We start from the raw sequence: 25,114 nt of genomic DNA on the forward strand, positions 1-25,114 counted from the left end.
GAGGAGTCTGGTTTCAAGTCAGCCACGCCCTCCCTTGCTGCCCTGAAGATCTTAATGCACCTTGCACCCTTCCACGTGCTGTTTATAGCAGCCACTGATTCTTCTGACCACATGGATCACCACTGATGACTTCGTTCTCCCCCCTGGTCTTGCTCTACCCATCCTCTGTGCTGCTGTGTGGTCTTTACCACATTTTTCTCCCCCCCAGATGCTCCCGCCTGCGGTGGTGATCTCTTGCACTGACCTGCTTTGGCTGTTACCTTCTGAATCCTTCAGTCTAGCTTTTAATTACATGCTGTTTTGTATTGTTCTCTAATTGTTTCGCATATACCATTTACCGCCCCACAACCCCTCCAGATTGTGGGGTTCCTGGAGCCAGGGACCAGGGCTTCTGGCCTTCTTGTATCACCCACCGGCCCCAGCCTTACTGGCCTCAGGGAGTCTGAACTTTCATGGTCACAGGCTTTGTACTAGACATGCTCTTCACTGGAGACGGGTGTCCCCCCCCCCCCCCGCCCCCACACACCTCCCCCAGCTCCTGCCTGTGACAAGCCTTCTTCTTCGGCTGGGGCCCTGCAGCTGCCCTAGCATGCCTGCTGCAAATCAGCTTGAAGTAAGCTGTCTGTAAGTGCCCTGGTGAGTCAGTCAGGGCCCCTCCTAGGAGACAAGGAATTCTGAGGTCTTGCAAGCACATGCCTGCCCATCTGTGGAACGATTCCATGGCTAACCCTCCTCTTGCCTCTGGGAACGCTCCTGACTTTTACCTTGCTCAGGTAAGCTTCTTCCCTCCTCCACTGGCTGCCCTGACTTGTCAGGTGTAGATGGCAGGGCAACTCTGAACAGCCAACCGTTGGTAGGGAGAGGCAGGACATCCACTTTCCTGGGCATTGTGGGATTCTGGTGGGTTTACTTTGGTAAACCCAAAAGAAAGAGAAACCACTGAATCATGGCATTTTTGAATGCCCAAAGAGAGCGACATTAGGGTGGAGAAGAAGAGGCCAAGGCTCCGATTTGGCTTGGCCACCAACTAGCTGTGTCATCTTGTATGACTCACCCACTCTCAGCTTCCTTTTCTGTAAGTTGAGGCAGTTGTACTAACGCAGTAGCTTTCAAATTTTTATTCTTTTATTTTCAAAAAGATTTTATTTATTTATTCACGAGAGACACAGAGAGAAAGAGAGGCAGAGACACAGGCAGAGGGAGAAGCAGGCTCCATGCAGGGAGCCCGACGTGGGACTCGATCCCGGGTCCCCAGGATCACGCCCTGGGCCGAAGGCAGGTGCTTAAACCCCCGAGCCACCCGGGCTGCCCGCTTTCAAACTTTTATAAAACGAAGAACTCTTTTATCAAATGAGATATAATGAAGCATTTCAATTTCCGGAATGGAAGAGCAGGGCCATTCTGGTTGAAGCAGGGGTGCGGAGGGGTTCTTGGTTTCCTCTCGGCTTTTGAAATTATCCTGTGAAATACCTTATCCCAGCTTCCCAGGAACCCAGTGTGAAAAGAACTGCGAAGAATCATCTCTATTAACTGTTTTAGCTCTGACAGTCTCCAGCCCTTCCTTGCTACTCAAAGGTCCTGGGGCCAGCAGTGAGTGAGCACCAGGGAGCTCGTTAGAAAGGCAACATTTCAGGCCCCCTCTTGAGACCTACTGAAGCAGAATCTGCGTCCCCAGATTAACAAGATCCCCAGGTGATTTGTCGAAGCTTGAGAAGCACTGCTCTGTATCAGCGTTCTGTGGCCTGGAGAGCTAGGTGATGCGAGGACCCAACGGGAGATACATCACCTCTTTTGCTGAAGTACGTGGGCCTGGTCGCCTGGGGTTGGAGGTGTGGGCCATAGCTCTTTCTTGCCGCAGTGCATTAGTCATCCCCGGGATGGGGAACCAGCCATGGGAAACCGCAAGGCTTGTTTTCAGGCTTAGCTGAGGAGGCAGGAGAGGGCTACCACTTGGCCTGCACACTGTGTGTCGGGTCATGCTGGAGGCACAGCGTTTTGAAGAAGGATTCATGTGGCCAGTTTGGAAGTGCTCATTGCAGATGCTGGCTTAGCATGACTGTAACAGGCATTTCTGCTTCTTAATATCTGTCTCTTGCCCTGTTGAGCAGGACCCCTAATCCCTCTTCAGTACCGGGGGTATGACAAATGGGCTTGGATTTAGAACACCTCTATTTCAGTCATGCTCCAGCCTTTTGAGAGTCATTCCCTTGGGTCTCTCTGCCTCTCTGGGCCTGTGTGTAACACAGCATGGTCACCGTCACATGGCTGGCAGAATGAACTAAAGCACGTGGAAGCTCTTTCTCTCAATTGTGGAGTGCTAAAAATGAGGGATATTTTTATGGCACTTCTGATTTGTGCAAATATCCAGAGTTTGGCTTCCTCTGGCCCTACCAACAATGCTGTCGCGGAGGCCACTGATACCCTTGGGAGGCTGACGGCTGGTTTCTCATGTCAGCCCTCAACTTTTCCCCCCTCAACTCCTGCGTTTTTCAAAGTCAGGACTTGATGATATAGTATTGTAGGAAATTGAAAAGAAAGGAAAAGTCAATCTAAAACTATTTTTAAGGCACCTGGGTGGCTCAGTGGTTGAGCGTCTGCCTTTGGCTCAGGTCGTGATCCTGGGGTCCTAGGATCGAGTCCCACATTGGGCTCCCTGCATGGAGCCTGCTTCTCCCTCTGCCTGTTGTCTCTGCCATTCTCTCTCTCTCTCTCTTTCTGTGATTCTCATAAATAAATAAATAAATAAATAAATAAATAAATAAATAAAATCTTTAAAAAACCCAAACAAACCTTATTTTTAAATGAAAAGTAAAAACTTTATTAAAAATGCAAAATGAAAAGAAAGAGAAGAAAAATGATGGGACTCTTACCATGCCCCTGTCACCAGTCAGGCCAGGGGGGCTCCTTTCTGGTGTAATTTTTTTTTTTTTTAAAGATTTTATATACATGTATTTTAATTTGGCCAGAAGTTGGGAAGAGATAGGTCTTGAATGAAATCCTGCAAAGAGATTTGCTATTTTTCTCTTTTATTAGTTAATGTTTTAATGGCCTCTTCTGTAGAAAAACTTCCTGGTAACCTAGAAGCCTATTTTTGCCGTCGGATGTTGCGGGAACATCTCTGTTTCTGGTGCTTTTTATATTGACAGAAAAATTTAAGTGCCATTTAATAACAAGATCTTAAGGATTTTCTTCTGATTTCTCATTTCCTCTCTCCTTTTTGAAAAACTGAAATCTTCCTCAGCCAAGAATAAACACATTTAGCCCCCAAGGGGAGGGGGGACTTGGTGTGACATCTAAGCAGCTGGAACTGAAGTAGGTTTACAGCTTGGCGGGCAGCCTCAGCCACACCCTAACACTGCCATGTGGTGGGGGGGGGGGTGGTGGTGGTGGTGGGGAACACCCCACCCTTCTTTCTTCCTCTTGCTCAGCTCTGCCCCTGCCATTTCATTCCACCTCCTTTACTAATGGCGTTTTTTCCAACAGCACCCACCAAAGTTCTCTACCTGTAGGAAACATGCTGTGGGGAACTCCGTGCTGGACGTGGGAAGAACCTCTTTGCTTCTGGTGGTGCTGCTGTGCGAGTGGAGGCAAGGCCAAGAGAGACGGGGAGATATCAAAGCTCTTGGGATGGAGCCAGGTCAACTTCCCTTCAACAAATCAATTTAAAAAGTATTGACTCTGATGCTAACTCCCTACCTTGTGAAATCATTCTGGGGAAGCTGGTTTTGGTGGTGCCATTAAGTGGAGCCCAGGGGATGTTGCTTGTAAAGCCTTCTTTACCATATGCTCTTATGACGCTTGCAAGTTCCCGCCATCACTGGCTTGGCCTGGTAAAATGGAAAGAGAGGCTTTGTGCGGCTGCCTCTGCTCAAGGCCGTTCGTTTGCCTGTTGCTGAAAGGTGCTGATCCCCTGGGCCCAACCAAGGCTGCCTTTTGTGATTTCATGGAGTGTTCATTAATTAAGCATCTTTCTTTGAAATCTAGGCCGGTGATCAATTCCCAAAGCACCAGGGGATATTCATGTGGCGCTTCTTATCTCTTTGGGGGCTGGAAAGATATACGGATCTTCACCAACACTTCCTTTCTTCCCACTTAACAAATTCCCTGAGTGCGTGCCTCTGAAATTCAGTCTTTGTTCTAAGTCTAAGGCCCATTTGCCCAACTTTCTGTTGAACATCCCCACTTGGATATCTCTCATGCAATTCAAACTCCACCTGTCTAAAATTGGATTAATCAGATTTCCCCCAACCTTGTCCCTCAAACCTGTGTCCCCCTCCCTAAATAGTCCCCCGCTGTTTTGTTTTGTTTTGTTTTTGTAAATGGTATCAACTTTCACCCAGTTACTCATGCCAGCAATTTAGGAGTCACCTTTGATTCTTTTCTATCCTTTACTCTCCACAACCTCTTCGTCTGCAAATCCCATCAGGTTCAAGACCCTTAACAGGTCTTGAAACCCACCACTTTTGGTCCATCCCCATAGCTACTGGATGGGTGCAGACCACAAATCTCAATTACCTGGATTAGGAGCAAAATGAGAAGGTTTCGCTTTCCCTCTTGCGAGTTCCAAGCACAGGGACATGATAGATGTTGAAGGTGAGTCTGCTAAAGGGAGAAATGGAGAAAGGAAGGAAAGACAAACGAAGCTATTACCAATGACCACCTCTTGGAGAGACCACACCAGACCTAGGAGAGAGATGAGAAGCTCTTCAGATGTTAAGAGCTCTGGCTGGAAGTCTTCATAACATTCCTTTGCTTCAGGGCTCCTTGCCAGTGACTTCCTTATCTAACCTAGATCCCAACAGCTACAGTGTAAGCCCGTCTTCACTGGCTTTGTCATCAAGGAAGTATAACGAATCATATTTCTTCTTTATGTGGCAGAAGCCATAGGGATTCCACAGCCTTTGTCCAAAGTCTGGTGCCCATCCAGGCTGGCGATCTGAATCCATCTGCTGGGAGAAGAGCTGCCCCTGGCTGGCTGTCTCTGCTGAATAATCAGCACAAAACTAAAAATGAATTTGAGGTTTGGGCCCAACTTCCAATGTCTTCTGAGTAGCTAGGGACATACTTCCCTTGTCCCATCTCTTATCTGTGCAGCCCCTGAAGCTTTTGCACTCTTTCTCCCTGCCCCCAAACCAGGAAGAAAAGAGCAATGGGAAAAATGAAGAGCCTCAAAGCCTCACCCATTGCAAAGTGCTTGAATTCTCTCCTCTCTTTGTCTCCAGACCAGGACATGACATGACATGTTTTGCTGATGCTAGATCCTTGAGCTGATGGGAAGGGAAAGGAAGCCAGAGAGAATGCATTGTTTTAAAATCACTTGGTCCCCATTTTTACTCTCTTACCAAGAAAAGGGGGGGAAAAAAGCAAAGAAAAGAGGCGTCCTCAGTTTCACAACCCTGTCTCTCTGTCTGGGCTACCTCCGAAGACTTGGAAGGGGCCAGGTATCTTTGTAGGAGGTTAGCCTTCTGCTGTGAGGGAAAACACTTTCTGCGCTTGTTGGCTGCAGACACCCCTGCATTGCACTAGGAGTAGTTGTGCCAATTTCTGCAGAGGGGAAGCCAGTCGGCCATGGCTCTGCTCTCCTTGGGTGGTGGTGTACGCCATGCCAGTGGTGGTGGTGATGGGGGTGAGGGAAGGGACTGGGGTGTGTGTGTGAGGGAGGTGGGGACAGGAAGGTACTGGGAAGGGGAAGGATAAAGAATAAGCCTCTTTGGAAGGCGGAGTGTTAATGAACCAAATTATTTGCTCAGAGACAAGGCAAATATACAGTTCTGAGCAGGATGATAATTCTCCTGGATTTGGGGAAATTCCTTTGATCTGCAGGAGAATTTCCAGGTACAGTTGAGAATAAGAGACTCGTTTAGCTTCCACTCCTTTAAAACAAAGGGAAAGGACATATAGATTTAGCAACGTGCTTTCCTATATTGTGAACTGTGATAAGAATTTGTCAACATTTTTTATTCATCTAGTGTTTTCAGCCGATTGGCTGAAGTGATTAATTGTGTACTAGTTTTTCTGAATGTCTAGATTTGTAATTAGTTACTCCTGCTAATTTTAAAAAAATGGAGAAAAATTTTGCGCCTGCCGAAAAAAAGCAGACTTCTATTTCATCCAGAAAATGACTTTCAATAATGTAATATGTTATTGACTAAAACTTAACATAGAGTTATTAATGATTTAAAACTTCAAAGCTTCTGTCTGCAAAGAATTATAGACCCAGAAATTCAAAGCTAAAAGGGACTTTAAAGATCCTCTGTCAGTAGGTCTCAACCAGGGGCACTTGGAAATGCATATGGCTGTTCTAGAATGTCACAGTGACTGAGGACGCAATTGAGTTTACTGTTCTGAAATGATGGATGCTAAGCATTCTACATGCTTCCGCACCACATGTTTTGGTGTAGTTTCACACAGCTGAGAATTTCCCCGTCCAGAGGGGCAATTGTGCCCATGTTTAGGAGATGGAGTCCAGCTCATCATTTGAATTATAAAAACATCGAGGCCTGATATTCCCCAGGTTAATAAGCTGGCAGTGAGTGGGTCTGATTTACATGTCTTTGAAATAATCCAGTTTTTTTTTCTGTTGTCCTCTTATGCCAATTTTAATAGTAGTTGCACAGCTGGTGTGAAGAGACCTTCTCCACCATACAGTGAGAGAACCAATCAAAGCCTGTGCGTCTTGGTACCTGGATATCTATTTTTTCCTCCTTGTCTATTTGTGGGGACTGCAAGTCTTGTTTTCCCAACCAACGGAAGGGCTTAATAGTGCAAGAAGAACAGTGAAAATTAAAATGACCAAGAACAGATGAAGCCAGTTGCTTTGAGGAAATTGTGAAGGTAATGGATAAACTAGAGAAGATGGAAGATCAATGGGGGTTTAAATTCACTCTTCATCAGGAAGAGAGAAGTCAAATGAGAAAAGTTGGAATATGTGCATTAGGAGTGGGTAAGAGATATTAATATGCAGTCATTTTGATCAGTTCACGGTGTCCAAGTTCAGGAGCTTACATCCCCATGTATTCAATACACTGGCAGATGAAAATCACAAAACTCTTATTTTCAGCAATCATGAAGAATGGAAAGTTTTCCAGAATACAGGAAATAGGAAAATAGTCTTCTAATTTTCAGAGAGAGCAAAAAGGAAGTTTTAGAAGCCAACTCCAAGAAAACTTGACATCAGATCTGATAAAACTCTTCAGCAGTATGTGAGACTCATGCTTTAGGCATGCTTAGAAAAGATTGAAGTGATGTCTGGCAGCCAGCATGGATACTGCTGCCATAAATGGACCTATTATGGATCAACCACATTGGCAAATCTGGGAAGGTCCACAAACCTAGCATGTCTTGATTTCTGCAACATGTTCGACAAAGTCTTTTGTGATATCTTAGTGGATAAAACTCCAATAGGTGTATTAAGCGATGTTGTAGTTCAGTGGGCTTCCTGTTGTTGAATTAATGCAGTTAAAGAATGTTAATAAATGATAATCTGGAAGGAGAGGTCAGTGAAATTTACCTTCGCCTTAACCATGTTGTGTTCTATCACTACTGCATCAATACTCCGAAGGGACACAGTAACAAATAGGATTTTCAATTTCTTTGTATGACAAAGAGTCATATGGAATAACGTTAAAAGTGATCTCAGTAGACTGGAAGTCTGGACCAAATTCAAGAAGATGAGATTTAACACATCTAAAATGTTAATCTGTTGCATTGAAACTCAAAAAATCAATCACACAGGCATTGAAATCAGGAGACCTGGTTTTGCAGATGTTAATACTGAAAGAAAGAGGGCTTTCCAGGGGAAGAACTTTCTATTGGATGATAAGCAGAAGATGAAAATGTAGCAGGATGTGGTTTTCATAAAAGTTAATGAAATCTGAACTGTATCTAAAGAAGCCTGTTGGGTTGATGGAAGACTGGAGAATACATCATATGAGGAATGATTGAAATAACAAAAGACCTTGTAATATCTGGACTAAAGTAGAGGTAACTAAAATGTCAAGGTCGTCTTCTAATACTTGAGGTGTCCTTGTGAGGAAAAGGCGGAGGATTTGCCTTGCAAGAACTTAAGGCAATACAGTGAAGACAACAGGCAGAAGTTACAAGGAGACAGGTTTTAGTTGAGTATAAGGAAAAACTCAGTAGTAGTCAAGAAGAAATGGGCTTACACTCGTGATCATAGTCACATGGCTAGTAGGTAGAGGCGACTCAAGTGTCCGTCTACAGATGGATGAATTGACAAACAAAATGGGATATATACATACACTGGAAAATTAGCCTTAAAAAGGAAAGAGATTCTGACACATGCTATAACATGGATGAACCTTGAGGACATCAGGCTTAGGGAAATAAGCCGGTCATGAACGGATCAGTACCGTAGGATTCCACCTATGTGAGGTTCCTAGAGCTGTCAAATTTCATAGAGACGGACAGTACAATGGTGGTTGCCAAGAAATAAGGAGTTGTCATTTAGCGGGGACAGAATTTCAGTTTGGAAAGATGAAAAAGTTCTGGAGATGGGTGGTGGTGATGGTTGCAGAACACTGTAATGTACTTAGTTGCCACAGGACGGTCCACTTAAAAACCGTGAAGAGGGCGATATTTTATACCATTGACGTCCTACTGCAGCTAAAAAAAATTAATAAATCCGGGACTCCATTGCCTCCAGAATCAAACTTAAAAAAAAAAAAAACCCACAGAAGAAATGAGCTGCTATGAGAGGTCCTGAGTTTCCCATAACTATAGGTATCCAAGCAGGAGCTGGACAGCCTTATGGTGGCACGTCCTGGAGGGAATTTCAGGATTAGAGGAGACTGTGTCAGTGACTTCAAAACTTCTATAATTGCATGAAAACGGAGGCTTCCTCCATGCTACGGACTGAGCCAGGCAGCATCCTTTCTTGATAGCGTATCATCTACGCAAGAGTGTATTCATATACCATATATCATACAAACATAAGACCATGTTTCATGACAAATACGGGTTGCGATATATATGGTCTAATGAATATTAAAAAAATACATACCCATTTAGCCCCCATCTGGGTCTAATATTGAAACATGGCCATTACGTTAGAAGCTCCTCACTCCTGCCTTGCACCTTTTCCCATCAAGATCCCTTCCTTCCTCCCTGAAATGACCCGTCTCCGGATTTTCGTGATGACCGCTTCCTTGCCTTTTCAGAAATAGCCTTATGATCTATCATGCATCCCTAAACAACATAGTTCGGTTTTGCCTGTTTTGAAAGGCCTGTATATCATATAATATGTTTTCATTTGTTACTTCTCTCTTTAGCTCATTAGGTTTACAAGATTCATTGGCATTGATACATGCATTGAAAGTGTAATTAATTCATTTTCAATAGATCAGAGTGTTCCCTCGTGTATATATGCCACAATTTATTTATTGTTTCTACTGTTGGACGTTTGGATGGTTTCCAGCTTTTGGTTTTTACAGACGCTGCAGCTAGGAACATTCATGGGCATGACCTCTGGTCCTCAGGTACAAGAATTTCTCTAGCGAATGTACCTGGGGGTAGAAATTTGGTGTTGTAGGATACACATTGCTAAATGTTCAAGATAATGCCAACTGCTTTTTTAATGATAGTCTTAATTTACACCGTCGCTATTTTTTCCCCCAGTAATATATTTTTTTTATAGTAAAGTACTCTAAATGTCTTTTCTTTTCCTTTGATTTTCTTAATAACATTATCTTTTCTCTAGCCTACTTTATTATGATACCATGACAGCATATAATACCGGTAACATGCAAAATCTGTGTTAACCAATTATTTTTTGTTATTGGTAAGGTATCTGGTCAACAGTAGGCTGTTATCAATGCTTTTAGGGGATCAGAAGTTCTATGCAGATTTTCGATTGTGTTGAGGGGTGGGGGGCAAGTGCCCCTAACCCCCATGTTGTTCAAGGGTCACCAGTACTTGTCAGATTCAGATTGCACTTTTTACCTGAGAACTAGAGAAGGTGGTGATGTTGGCAGCCTGGCTCTAAGATCTTGCCATAAAGTGGGAAAATGTAGTCGAGTTGCCTTAAGATGAATGTCGGCTCCAAATCAATGTTAGGTTTTTCTTTTGAATAAAATGGCTTTAATAGAGATGATCCTAAGCACACGAAGGGCAGGAAGTGCCACATATCCTTTGGTTGGCTGGCCCATTCCCACCTGGTCCCTCAGATCTAGGTTGATAGCCCCTGCTCATCAAATCCTGACGACCTTGTGTTCAAAGTGCAGTCTTCAAAGAAAGACATTTCAGAGCAAGATATAATTTACTGAATGGTGTCAATGTTACGGTGTGGTGAGGCTTCCTGAATAGAATTGAAATGAAATGAAGTGGCTTTGAGAGGATGTTGGCCACACAGCATTGTAGCTTTTGGCTCCAGCGCTGACAGCCTGAACTTAAAACTCGGTCTAGCTCAGAGCTCAGCCACTTTCCAGCAACCTGGAGCAGGTTAGTTGATCTCCTTTTTTTTTTTTTTTTTTTTTTTTTTAAGTTGATCTCCTTAAATTTGGTTACCTCACCTGTGAAATGGGTAGAGTGGTAAGACCTACTGCCTGTGCCAGCATGGGGAGAGGTCAGAAGTCATGGGAAGTGCTAAGCTCTGTCCCTGACATGTAGTGTCCCATAAATGTGGCACAAATTATCAGTTTCCCTCCAGAACTACATTGACGATGGCTTCCTGTATAATATAAAGCGTGATTTTGCCCCGGAGAGATGGAGCAGGACTTGACCTCTTCAGGGTTGGGATTTTCTCCCCCCAGCTCCCTACCCTTGGTAATGTTCGGCAGCAAACATTTAGAATAAGCTCTGGTTTTTACTTTTCACCAGACCAGAAGTGACAGCAAAAACAGACATTTTTTTTCCCCCAGAAAAGAAATTAATCTCCTAAACAGGGTGATTTTACCCTTTTCTTTAAATACTTCTAAACTCATGAGAGGGAAGCACAGCACATATTATCCATCAGAATGAAGCATCATCCAGCGCTGCCGAGTTTCATTGACTTTAAGATTGCCCTCTGAGCTATAGGCTTTTTTTTTTTTTTCCCAGAGCACAGTTAGCAGGGATATTTTTCTTTAAATGGCCCCATTTCATTTGCATTTTTAAGCTTTCACTGCAGAGAGTAGAAGCAGTGGTAAATGGTTCCAAGGAGGTGGCTGTGATTTCTCCAAACTCAGAGCCGCCTGCCAGAAGCTTCTGAAATTGAGTGTCAGTTTCCCTCCGAGTAGAAAGATATTACTTCATATTTGTGCATGCGGTTCGCTGCTCTGCTCTCGGCTTGATGGTCTCATTTAGCCACAGGCATTCTCCAGCAATGATTCGTTCTCCCCAATAAAATTAAATATCACCTTTCTCCTGCCCAGCCCACCCCCACTTTTTTTTTTTATTTTTAATAAGACATTTTCTTGTTTAGACTGAAGCGAGACAAGGTGAGAAGCTGTGAGTTCTTCTCTAATTCCTTTTATTGCTTGCTTGCTTTCTTGTTTTCTTTCTTTCTTTCTTTCTTTCTTTCTTTCTTTCTTTCTTTCTTTCTTTTCTTGATGAGGAGAGAACAGCAGGAAGGCAAAAGGAGGAGGAAATCTACCACCAGAAATCCAAGTGGAAAGCTATTCCAAGATCAAAGATCAATCGGAGTTTGTTTAAGATTTAATAGCAAGGCCTTAGAGAGGGGCTGGGATGCTCTACGCTGTTGGAGAGCGAGGGACATAAAGGACCAGCCTTGTCTCCGCGTTGGTTCTTGAGTTCATGCCATGTCCCCCAATGCCCCGCGGTGCCGCACCAGAGTTTGCAGGAAGCTCCCAGGGCCCCTGGGTCCATGGGGTCCTGACACCTGCCAGGCCCTGTCAGGAGGAGGCTGGACCGAGTCCAGGAAGGGATGGGCGAGCAGCTCTTTGTAAGATGAGCCAACAGCAGGGGAAGAGGCTCTGCTGCTTGCAAAGAGAAGGGAGCTTTTGATGACTCCCTGCCTATTGTCAGAGGGGTAAGCCACCATGCTTTCTTCCATTGACAGGCTCCTTGAGCAAAGCAGGTTGAAACACGTATGCTTTCTCTAATCTGGTTTCATACGTAGGCCTTCTTCGCCGTGCTGACGAGCTGTGTGCCTGAGGTTTACGAGTTGGGTGTCTAAACACCAGACTATGATTTCCCCGGACATGGTCCTCTAACAGGGTGGGCAGGTTTCTCGGCCTGCTCAGTGAAGTCCATTTAAGACATACGATTTTGGCTGAGATGTATTCCTGGGAGGTTTACTGGGATGGAGACGGGAGCTCATGTGGTGAGGGATGAGGAAAGAGAAGAGTTGCATGCCTTTTTCCGGGACCTTTAGCCAAGTTCTGGTGAAATCTTGAAGTAGACACAGCGCGTGTTTGGCTTGTGCTCTCACCGCTCCTTCGTGCCCTGGTTGTCGGGGCTCTGCGCCACCCCCACGGTCACTAAGGGTGATGTTGTTGGGAAGGACGTCGGGAGGGTTCTTACCTTGGATAACGGGCAGGTGCCAGGCTGAGGCTCTTCCTACCGAGATCCTGGGATCAGTGGGCCCGAGTGGAGGATAAAGAAGGTGAGAAGTTCAGTCTAATTTGCTTTCTGTGATTCAGGCTCAGAGTGTTTCTTAGGGGTTCCTGAGCTGTCCTGGCAGTCCCTCTGCCTCGGGAACCCAGGGTCCAGCTCGGTGACGTCACCCCCCGACTACCAAGTTGCTCCCAAGAAGTATTAATCAGAAAATTTTGAGGTTTAACATGAGATGCCTCACATCTCAAATATCCGTTTGCCCAAGGGACTTCCAGGCACTTGCTTCCCCTTGTCCTTTACCATTGCCCTGTGCTTCTTCTCCCTGGCCCTGCTCCTACCACAAATTTATGTCTGTTCTCTGGAGTTTCCATGAGCAAGAGATTCAGTCATTATCTCTGACTTCTCACTGACCACTCCCTCCATCTTCTTGTTTGAACCCGCCTCTCCCTTCTCAAGGGGAGCTGCGTGCTCTCCCATTACTCAGGGTCAGCAGCTGGCATTGGCTCTGCTCCCTACTCTGACTCCCCAGAATGACTCATGGAAACCCTTCTGCCCACTTAAGGCTCATGCTCAATGGCATTTCCTGCCCTCTCCTAGAGATCACTAATGAAATGCCTGCAAGGGCCTGCCAGGGCCCTGGGTGAGCACCGAAGGGGGCTCAGGTGAACCAGAGACAGCAAGGTCACAACTGGTCTCAAAGGTCTCAAAGGTCACAATTGCTCCTCTGCTCTGGAGATCATGGTGGAGGGAAATGAGCCCCACATTGCTAGATGTTGATAGTTCTTAGGAGCAGCCTTCCAAAGAATCCAGTGTGTGTGTGTGTGTGTGTTTAATTTATTTATTCATGAGGCACACACACACAGAGAGGCAGAGGGAGAAGTGGGCTCCATGCAGGGCTTGATCCTGGGACCTTGGGGTCATGCCCTAAGCCAAAGGCAGATGCTTAACTGCTGAGCCAACCAGGCGTCCAAAGAATACAGAGTTTTAGATGCACTCTCCTGATATTTAAATGGTGGGAAGTCATTTATCATAAAACAAATAGGCAAAAAAAAAACCCCAACCAGCCAGAGAGAGCCTGGCTCTTGGTCTGATTTGGCCCTTACACCTCTCATTTGTGATGTCTCTGCTGTATTTCTTGATCATCATGTAACAATCTCTTCATCCTCCTCCCTTTCACTAAATGTAGTGGCACGTGGCTCGCAGTCTTTTCCTGCATCTGAACCCCTTGCCTCATGTTGGGTTAGCTCAGGGGTCATGAGGGTGCCTCAGCACCGCTCTGACTTCCTCATTCTGGGGGCTTCTCATGGACCGTGACCTTCACTTCTTCTCCGGTTGAGCCCCACACATGCATGGCTCCACCCTGGACCTGGCCATCTTCTAAGTCGTATCCTAATCTCTTTGATCTTTCTGCTTTCACTCCATAGTCTACACTATCTGTATCTCTCAAACTGGGGACTCTCAGGCCCTGGGTCTCCCTTTAGTTGCCTTCTTCATAACTATAAGCCCTTTCCTCACCCCCTGTCCAGCTTCATGTTATTTCAGCCTCTGTCCAGCCAATCTTGTTGTGCCATTGGCTTCCTTTTCTACACGGTTGGTGAAACCCTAACCCTGGCTCTGATGAACTGTCAGCCTTTGTTACCAGTTTTGCTTCCTGTTGTAGAGAAACCCATATCTACGGATGAATTTCACTGCAGCTTCGCAGGTCTGGGATGCTCCTGGATCAACACTGGAGCCCTGTGATGGTTGCATGGTACCTTAGCCCGTTCTCTGTCTAGTTCCCTCCGCTAGCTTTTTCGTGCCTCCTTAGCTCAGATATTTGACTTTCATAGGTTAAACATATGGCATTGCTTCCTACTTCACAGAGAAAGTAGAAGAAGCCAATGATGGGAACACTCCCTTTCTGCCACTTAACTGTCCCCAAACCTATAAATTAGTGTGACAGTTACCTCCGTGCCTCCCTCCTTGACTCCCACTGTCATGGAAGAGGAGCATCCCCATCTGGGCAGATCCTTCCACTTGTCCTCTGGAGCTCTTCTTCCCAGGTCTTGGTAGCCTGGCTTGATAGATGCTCCCTCTCTCTTCCCTCTACAGTCCACCCCATCCATTTCCGTTTTGGCCTCTCCCTATCAACACCTGAACACATTTACATCTTCCATCCTGAAGATCCAGCTCCTGTCAGGTCCCATGGCACCTTGCAGGGACTGCTTTCTGTTTAAAGAGACATATATATCTGCTGCTCTACTTCTTTCCTCTCCCTTCTCTATTCTACCCACTGTAATCTGGCTTCTGCCCTTATTACTCTACTGAAATTGCTCTCAGCAAGGTCAGCGATGACTGTTTTACTGCTGAATCTATTGGAAATGTTTAGCCATTATTCTTCTGACCTCCCCATCGTAGCTGACACTACGTAGTTGGTCCTTCTCTGCGTGTTGAAGCTTGTTTCCTGGGTCTCTGGGACCACATGCAGCAGTGCAGCAGCTAAATTCCCCCCACTACCTCTTCAGGCTCTTCTATAGGCTGCTCTTCCTCTGCCTATTCTTAAATATCAGAGTGGGTTCTGTCTCAGGTCCTCTTCTGGTCTCATTCATCCATGCTGCTGAGGTTATCTCAACATTCCATGACTTCTCTGGGAGAAATTGAGGCACAGCAGGAGGGGTTGGGTGCAGACTTTGTGATAGGGAATATTGGAAATGAGGTTGGCCAGGCATGATGGTGCCAGAAGTTGAGATTGAAATGCCAGCAAGGAACTTTTTAATTGTTAAAAGTGTCAACAGGTAAACAATCATTGGATCTAGAGCATTAGTAGTGACTTTTTTAGAAGTTAGAACCTTCTAACTTCTAAGTTTTTTAGAACCTTCCCTTGTGTTGTACAATAAAGTATTTTTCTTGTCTTTGTCCTGGGTTCGTGGGAGTAGAGCTTCTAAACTGTTGGTATTTCCAAAAAGATGGGAATGTCTTTGTTATTCATGGTGGGCCTTTGGGACCTCATTTGAATTTATGATAATGAAATGACTCATAATGAGCCCCTAGATAGTTTCATCATGGGGGATGGCCATGCCGGAAAGACTCATTATATGATTAGAGTATTGGAGCTTTGAACTATGTGACTGTGGCCCAGTCTACGGGAATAGAGGGAAAAGAATTTAACCACGTAGCCAATGATTCAATTAATGATGCCTGAATAATGAAACCCCAATGAGAACTCTGACACTGAAGCTTGCTTGAGCTTCTGGGTTGGTGAATGCATCCATGTGCCAGGAGGGTGGTGCATCCTGATTCCACTGGGAGAGGACACAAAAGTGTCACATTCAGGACCCTCCTTGGTTTTGTCCCATGTATGTTTGTTTGGCCAGCCTGGGGATTTATATCCTTTATGACAAAACTCTCATGTAAGTACGGCACTTTCCTGAGTTCTGTGAATCATTCTGAATTAGTGAGCCTGAGGGAGCTATGGGAACCCCTGCGTTTTGGCCAGCTGCTCACAAGTGCAGGTTCCCGAGGACCCCTGAACTTGTGGCCTTTGTCTGGTGACTGTGCCCTTAACTCATGAAGCCTGAGGTAGCTCTGGGTAGTTAGTGTCCGAATCACACTGCACGGTAAGCTCCCCAGGAGAAAGCATGTGGACCCAGTGAAGGAGTGAGTGCCTGCTACTAGAAGAGATCTGGTTATAAAGCACAGAGGAACAGAGAGGACCATGCAATCATAGGACATTATTTAGACTTTATTTAAAAACAGTATCTCTAGGTTTTTTGGGTAGAACAACAGTAAGGAGTCTTTAAAAAAGCAGAAAGATTGTTCCCTTTAAGTCTGGTCATATTTTCTTTTAACAGCCTTTGAGCTTCTGAGTTCTTGAATCTGTCCCTCAAAAATTCTGAAATACTGTATATTTCCCTGTTAAAAAATATGACTTTTTCTTTTGTCCCCTCGAAAAGGCAGAGAGCAGCCCTTGGGGATAATAATGATGCCATTTATGCTGTGCTCTCTTGTAGTTAAAATTGTGTCAGCCATTTTGACCCCTGCTGGGATTTATGGTAGCTTAGATCTCTGTTGGAGAAATGAGTTTTGGGCAGTAGACAGGAGGAAAAAGGTTTCAGGCTTGGAGCATATTATTTTAGTGAAATAGAGAAAAAATTCACTTGAACTTTCTTTTCTCTCTCTCTTTTTTTTAGCTGTAAGATCTGACTGCTCATTTTCTACTTCCTCTGTCCGCACCCTGATTTCACTGGGCTCCCTTGTATGGGACGCTGGGTGGTTCTAGCCTTATCAACAAGCAGAGCTCCCATGATGTGCTGATGGTCACCAGCCCAGCTCCTTACAGACCCTCCCTCTGTTCCTTCCTCCAACTTTTGCCTTGAAGCATCCCCATTTTACAGATGAGGACACTTGCTTAAGCAGGGTGCATTGCTTTGTCCACGGCACCTTCGTAGAATGCTACAGTGATTGGAGCCCTGGTCTCCCCAGCTCCACTGTAGAGTACCTCCTAAGGATTCAGCGGGCACTGAACCTAGAGCTGGAGGGAAATTGTAAGTAAGGCCTGTTTTTGTCCCCTCGAGGAGCTTAGAATCGAGTCCGAGGGCCTGAACTTTTTTTTTTTTTTTGGTTTTTATTTTTAAAAATTATTATTTATTTATTTTTAAAGGTTTTATTTATTTATTTGAGAGAGGAAGAGAATGAGCAGGGGGAAGGGAAGGGGTAAGAGGAGAGGGGGAAGTAGAGGCCCAGCTGAGCAGGGAGTACAGTGCAACATTGAGGGCTCCATCCCAGGACCCCGGGGATCATGACCTGAGCTAAAGGCAGATGCTTAAGGAAATGAGCCACTCAGGTGCCCCAAGAGAGACCGATCTTTATTTTCTGATCAAGGTGCTAGTTTGGCACAAGAGTTGACTGAATCAAGACTTCTGTTAAATATGTGGCCTGTTATTAAAGCTAAAAAATTGTCACGAAGGTTCCCCAGACTAGCCTGGTTTAAAAATAGCCTGCTTTTACTTCCTTAGCTTTCTAATGATCATTGCACATACTTAAATCTGCACCTTATCTTTCCTTTGTAACCAAGCCAAATCCCACTCTTATTACTCTATGTAGATGGAAGATAATACTGTTTTTAAAATGTCCGGATCAGAGAAGAGAGTAACATTTATTGACATTCACTATATTCAGAGAACCTCATACACTTAAAAAATTTTTTGGTACTTTTAGAAATCAAGATGCAGAAACTCTGTTCAGCTTCCCAAAGTTCTCATAGCTTTTAAGGATGAACCCATGATTCAACCTGACTCTAAGGAAATATTGGTCACTCCTCTCAAGGTTCTCCGTTTTGTATCGCCTGGATAGTAATCATATCACATCAGCGACACTTCCAACTTTTGCAAGTGTCTTCTACTGTTATGTTCTTAGTAAATCTAAAAGCCCCAGCTTTATGAGGCAGGGAACAGGGTCCTTACTTGATTGAGGAAAATGAACTGTAGGTACGATGTTTATGGACTGACTTCCTAAGAGAAGAGAGAGAACACAAGTCTCTCCCCCACCAACTTTTAAAAAATATTTTATTTATTTGAGAGAGAGAAAACGAGCAGGGGGAGGGGCAGAATGAGAAATAGACTCCCCACTGAGCAGGGACCTCCCCTCCCACTCCTCCCCACCCCACACCATGTGGGGCTCAGTCCCAGGACCCTGGGATCATGACCTGAGCTGAAGGCAGATGCTTAACCTACTGAGCCACCCAGGCACCCCATCCCCCACCAACTTTCAAGTGGGCCTCCTTTTTCAATCAAAAGTTTAAAAAAAAACCCACAACTACCATAAAAACCTACAGGAGCCAATCATGCACTAGGCATATTTGAGTTACTTATTACAATATCCATTCAATTTGAGCGTTATTGTCCTTTGTTTTATTGCTGAGAACTGGGGCTCTCAGGGAGGTTACAGAACGGTCCTGGAGTCATACAGTACTGGCAGGTCTGCTCTTTTCATTCTGGCACATTGTCCTACGTGTCTGACCTTTTTTTACAGGAACTTCCAGTTGAACATGTTACAAAAACTCATCTCGAGAAGAAAAAAAAAATCAAACCCTCTTTTAGACTCATTGACCTCTCTCACCACCTTCTCACCTCTCATGTGCCCTTTCGTGGGTCAGCCTCGTGACAGACGAGTCTGCTTGGACAGTCCCTTCCTTCCCTTAGCCATCCCCTCTGCCCTGAGTTTGCCACCACCGTGCTTCTTGTTTAGCACCAGGGTGCAGTGGCCCTCAGGTCAACTGCGCATGACCACCTTGTCGCTCCCCAACAGCTGGCTTTTTGTTTGTGTTCCCTTGGGTTCTTTCCAGCCTTTGACACTGGCTCCCTGCTTCTGGAAGTTCTGTCCTCCCTGGGTTTCTGGACCACTAATCTCCACTAATCTCATTTTCTCCTGTCCCTCTGACTACACCTTCTCTTTGCAGGTTCTCTTCTTCAGCTCTTAAGTGTTTTGCCCCAGAGCTCTGTTTTCTGCCTTCTATTCATTTGTCCAAAAAATAGTTATTACATGTTGATCATGTGTCGGGTCCCGAGCTTTCCGCTGAGGATTGAGACAAAGGAGCAGTGGCCAAGTGGCCAAGTGGCCTGGGATGGGAGGAAGCCCATCATGCTCTGATCCTGCCCCACTGAGCAGCCGGCCCTCCACTGTCAGCTTGGTGGCTCTGTACACCTGCAGCACTTCCCAGAACTCAAGGAGCTCTCTCTAGCCTCTGGGCTTTTGGGAGGGTAGAATGCTTGCTCTATCTGTCCCTATGTTTGCTTAGCTCTTTCTCTTCTGTCAGGATGTGGTTTGGGCATCCTCTCTTCTGAGAAGTCTTTTCTGGCTTGTCAGAGTGAGCCAGGAGCTGCCTGTGTGCTCAAGTTCATCCCAGAACCTACACACGGAATAATTGTACTTGTCTCATTACTCTGCCCACTTCTTGATAACGGGAGCCAGGTCTTAGGCTCGTTCGTATTCCCAGCACCTAACACAGTCCTTGGTCTGTAGCTCTTTGTGGAGGGAATGAATCAAGCTTGCCAGGACTGGCCCTGCTCCTTTCCAGCCCGGACTCCTATACCCACCCCACCTGCATTGTTCGTTGTGCGTTCATTGTCCACCCTGACTGAGCATGAGATTCACCTGTGGAAAAAAAAAAAGAAATGACAGGTCTGGGCCTTATCCCATTTCAATTAAATTTGATTATCTAATGGTGGGACCCAGGCCTCTGCATTATATACCATCCCTGCCACCCCAGGTGATTCTGTTGAGCAAGAAATAAGCACGTGTAGGACGTGTCTTTATACCCTAGGGCCTAGCACAGTGCTTTGCACATAACGGGGATTTGATAAAGATTTCTAGAATAATACAGCGGATCCTCAAAGCCTAGCTTTTGCATACTGGAACCCAAGCCAGCCATTTCCTGTCTCCAAGCACCCACACACGGAAAGCCAGCCTGGGATTCTGGAAACTTTGTTTTGGAAGCTATTTGGCTCCCGAAAGGTATCACTTAGTATTTAGTCCCCTTTTTACAAAATAAATAAAGGTTTCAAAGCTTGAACTGGCTGTTGATTTGTGTAACTAAGTGACACGTCCTTTTTGTTTTAACCTCCAGAAAAACAGTAGTCAGGGAGGTGGGGTTTGGGTGAGAAAGGAGCGCGTGGAAATTACTGGCTTTCATTACATAAGAATTTACGATTTGCCATGGTTTCTGGTAAATGCTGGCAAGTTTATTTGGCCCGAGGCCCTGTTAAAAGCACTGTGCTGCTTCCTTTCTGATGTTGCTGGTCTTCTTGGGCAAGGGCACAAGGTGTAGTCCAGCCTGGCAGGGATGGAGTAGGCTGGGGGGTGGTGCAGGGGAGGGGTGACAGGACCCAGCTATCTTTGTCCCATTTCCTTTGGTCGTATTTGCACTTAGAAACTCTTCAAAAGCAATTTGAAGTCTCAGTGGTCTCTACCTCTTTGTGACTCAAATCTCTGAGGGCAGATAGTTGGGGGTCCTCCCCTCACTTCCCACTGCCCTTTCCCCTCAAGTTCACAGGACACAGCCTGGATTGGGGGCGCTTAATCACCGTGATTGGCTGACTGCAGCAGTGGCCACACGTGCCAGACTCTCCAAGCAAAAGTTCTCGGGTGTAACCTTCTCTAAGCTTCCCAGAAATGCTGAGAGGGGGTCGGTGTCACCCCCATTTTACAGAGCACAAAACCCGAAGCTCGCAGCAGTTCGGTGACAATATCTGGCTCCCAAGTGGCTGCGCTGCGCTACCACCCCGATCTCCTGACTTCCCAGCTGGGACTCCCTCCAGCACCACGGGGGTGACCTGCTTGGGCTGGAGCAAGGCAGTGGGGTACAGGCTGGTGGGGAGACAATTCTTCTTGGAGTGGCCTGCTGAGGGGGTGCTGGAGCGGGGGTGCCCAGGGCTCCAGGTCTCTAGAAGGGCCAAGGGGTGGGGGGAGCCTGCAGCCCACCCTGGGCCAGAGCCCTGGGAGCAGGGCCGCCTCATTCCCCTTCCATTCCGGGTCCTGGCAGAGACATCTGGAAACTTCTTCCCTCTATTTGGAGTTGGGGGAAAACTCAGAGTAAACAGGCACATAAAACCTACCTGAACTTGTTATTATAACCCCATAAAAGGTTAGGAAACGGTTGACGGATGGGAAGAGAGAAATCAAGCGACCTCTTGGTGTAGTCGGCTTGTTTACCGCCAGCCTCTTATTTATCGGCGCTGTGTCTTCCATTTGTCAGGCTCTAACGATAGCAGCTTTTATGAGTAAGCAATTTTTTAATGAACTCGTTCCAAATGTGTATTCTGTTCTTGGAACTCTCTGTGCTCCGAAGCAGCTTTGTAATTATTGCCTCCGGTGGAATAGCCAGGCTCTATCTGGCTTTTATGTAAGCAATTGCACTTGGTTTGCCTCTTCCTCTTTTAGCTTCAAATAAGGAAGATGAAGGGGATGGAAAAAAATACAATAATGATAGCTTTGGGGAAAGAGTGCTTATTATATGCTAGATATTGTTCTCGACCTCATGCATTCATCATTCATCTTTTTGTTTTATCCCAACGTCACTTGGGTCTAAGGCAACTTGTAGTGTCCCATTTTACGGATGAGGCAAGTGGCTCCCGGGCACCGAGCCAAGTGTCTGAAGTCACTCAGGTAGTAAGGGATCAAGAGACAAGATCTGAACACAGGTCTGTCTGCCCCCACAGCCTGTGCTCCAGCCCCCACTGCTGTGGGGGGTGGGCTGCCTAGAGCCGGGGCGGCCAAGGCCAAGCAGGGGCGGGAGGAGGAATTTAGGACACTGATGAATGCTGAGGAGTCCTTTGCCACCTTGGCCCATGCAAGAGATGTCGCAATTCGCTGCTGATGGCTCTGTAATTATGGATAATTTTCTGGTCTTTTGCTTTCATAAAGGGAAATAGAAGAGTTTAGAGAGCTCCCTAAACTTGTTGCTGCCCATAATAATGCTGCCTTCTGTCTTGGCTTATGGCTGCACCATTTTCCCCAAGCTCAGAAAAATTTCATATGGTAAATTTGGCATCTTCTTTATGACACGAATCATTAGCATCTTACTCAGAGCCCTGCCCCTGCCCAACTGGACTGAGGCTCTGACCTGTCCCCTTCCTCTCCATCCCGTGCAGTGCTCCAGGTGGACAGGAGACACGCTGCCCTTCCATCACGCTGCTCAACCCATGGTGGCTGTGGAAGACCAGCCCTGGGTGAGGCTTAGCTCCGAGCTCTCACTCTATGACTTGGGGCCCATCATTTGACCTCTCTGGCATCTGTTTCCTCATCCGTAAAACGGGAATAGTAATAAGACAGATGTCTCTCTCGTAGGGTCGTTGTGAGGATTATATGTAATGATGCATGTCAGTGGCTGGCTCGTACATTTTATCACTTAGTCTCTCAGCTCCTATGTAAGCCCTGCAGTTAAGTGTTGGGAACCACTCTCAAACGGTTCCCAGTATCTTTGCTTTAGTTTAGCAAATGTGTGTAGGGTGCCAGGAGCCAGGCTGTCTCAGGGCCCTGTTTCTCAATGCATCGCTATTTCCAGTATCTCTTTATGTGGTGAAAAGGTATAAAGAGCAAAGTTTGCTTTGGAGAAAGCCCCTCCATCTCCCCACTCCTCATATTGTTCCCATGTTGCACGGACTCCCCTCTCTCAGACCTGCCGACACCTCACTGACACTGGGCTTCCCAAAGCTTCACATTAGAACACACAGGCACCCGGCTCCTTACCTCTTGATTAAGACAGAGCCAGGTGCTTCGCAAGAAAGGGGAAATTTGCTTGGTTCGACCCAGAAGTGGATTTGTTTCCCTCCAATTAGTTGGAAAATCGAACTTGATCTATGAAGAAGGCAGATTTACAGCCTGAGCTGATACATGACTGCCTTAGCTTTGTTGTAATAAAAGATGAAATCACTCCAGTGGGAGGCTTAGGTGGACATCGGGCTGGCTTCCTAATGACTGTTCCCTCTGATTTTCAGAGCCTGAGTAAAGCCGGCCAGGATGATCAAATAGCCCTTCATGGTAGGTGAGGGATAATCTGGGGAGCTGGAGAAGAAGGAGGAGGGAGTGTGTATTTTTGCTTTGCTTTCCATTCAGTGCCTTTTACGGAGATTCGATGGTGCTCCTCCAGATGCAGAAAGGGAACTGTTCTCACTTCCAATTGAAGTCTCTGTGGCCTGCGAGTCCTCAGGCCAGATGGCCGCCAGCATGGCCTTCGCCCCTATAAAGCTTTCCTTTCTGTTTAGCCTCTCTTTAGCCATTGATTGGTTTTTCTCCTGTTTCCCCAGGGCTTGCTGTCTGCTCCAGCTTTTGCTGGCTATCTCTTGCTGTCTATTTATCTATCCTCCTGCTTCCCATCCTCTCCCTCTTGCTTCCTCTCTTTCTCTTCCCTCCTCCCCTCGTTGCCACTCCATCCTATTCTCTGCCTTACTTGCCTCTCTTCTTCACATGATCCGATTTCTTTATGTACTTTTCTCTGGGTGATGCTGCTTTATGATATCGAGCAGGAGCGTTTGATAACATTTGCCTGACTAGGCCTGACATCGGGTGAATGATTCTCCTCTGGCAGCTTTTGATGCCGTCTGTGCATGATTGATGAGAGCTACTCAATTTGCTCTTCAAAGCTGTTGATGGTGAGCTGGGATGCATCTCCTCAGGATTTCACTTTTTCCCCTCCAGAAACAAGACCAACCTAGAAGAGGAAACCATGGCACTTCCCATTTGTTTGTTATTCTAATGGATCCCTTCATGCGCACAAGAGAACGACCCCGATTATACAAACCCACCATTTACAAACTGTCGTTATTCCCAGTGTCTTCCTGTTGGAGGTTTTCAATCCCAAAAGAAGTTCCTTAGGTGAGCTTTAATTTGACTGCAACCACTTTCAGCTCCAAGGAGGACACTTCGATTTGGACACTGGGTAATAAAATAAGAAGATAAATGCTCTTGCTCTTGATACCAGAATCTAAGCCCACTAGGTACTCTGGCAAAAGGATATGGTCAGTGTAAGATGAGAGGAGCTAAAATGGAAAGAACCATCTGCAGCTTCTGGTTCCAAAAACAATGGGTCCGAGTTCTTTATCAGTACCGATCATCCTGGATCCTAAAAGCATTTGAGAAGACGAGACCTGTTTTTTTCCACCTGGCTCAGGTTTCTCGTAGTGCTGTTTCTATTTTTCAGCCTAAGAAGAGAAGTCTGCACCTGCACCAGAAGGCTTACACATTCGACTGCTTGAAGAAAGAGGGACGAACAAAATAATCTGTAGAAGATCTCTTTCACCCTTAGACCCTCTGATTCTGAAAATCAGATACTTTATGTCTGATAAATATAGTTCACTGGAAAGACTGCTGAATTTCATACTAGAATACCTGAGTTTAAATGCAGATTTGGATTATGAGTTGAATGATCTTCAACAGATTTAATTTTTTTCAGCTTTTTTTAAACAGCTTTACTGAGGAAAATTTACATACCATAAAAGCCAGCCATCGAAAGTATACAGTTCAATGATTTTTAGTAAATTTATAGAGTTGTGCAACCCTCGCCACAATGCAATTGTATAACATTTTAAATAAATCTTTAAACTCCATCCATTTTCTTTCTTCATCTTAAAATTGGACTTACGTGGTGGGGATTGACTGTGAAAATGAGCGTAATCCTTCAATGCGTTGCAATGGGACTTTGTTGGTTCTTCCCTCAAGAGGGAGAATTGATTTCTTCAGCCCTTGCGTCTGGGCTGCCTTGTGACTCGCTTTAACCAACAAAGTGTGGTCAAATGAGTGCATGTCCGTGCTGAGCCTAGAGCTCTAAAGCACTTGCAAGCTTCTGCCCTCTTGGAATCCTACTATGTCCACCCCGAACGTAAGGTTGGGGAAGCCCGCTGGAGAGTGAAAATTCATGTGGGGAGAGGCCCCAATCATTCTTGTCACCCAGGCTTATGTCATCTTAGATCAGCTTCCCCCAGCTGCCCTCCAGGGAACCACAGGTGCATGAATGTGCTTCCCTGAGATGGGTGGAGCCCAGGCTAGATCAGCAGCATTGGCTGACCAACGTGGAGACCCACGCAAGATAAGACAGTCTTGCTTTAAACTACTAGACTTTTAGGGTGGT

General features: G+C 45.8%; 1 long non-coding RNA gene across 1 annotated transcript; it reads left to right on the forward strand.

Moving 5' to 3' along the window:
• Positions 1–550: 550 nt before the first annotated feature.
• Positions 551–24,593, forward strand: LOC140634779 (uncharacterized). Its single transcript, XR_012032160.1, has 4 exons — positions 551–773; positions 3,484–3,669; positions 22,986–23,028; positions 23,686–24,593. It is a non-coding gene; the product is annotated as an uncharacterized lncRNA (long non-coding RNA).
• Positions 24,594–25,114: the final 521 nt, after the last annotated feature.

This window comes from Canis lupus, chromosome 6 (genome assembly GCF_048164855.1).
Source record: "Canis lupus baileyi chromosome 6, mCanLup2.hap1, whole genome shotgun sequence".
Taxonomy (NCBI): Eukaryota; Metazoa; Chordata; class Mammalia; order Carnivora; family Canidae; genus Canis; species Canis lupus.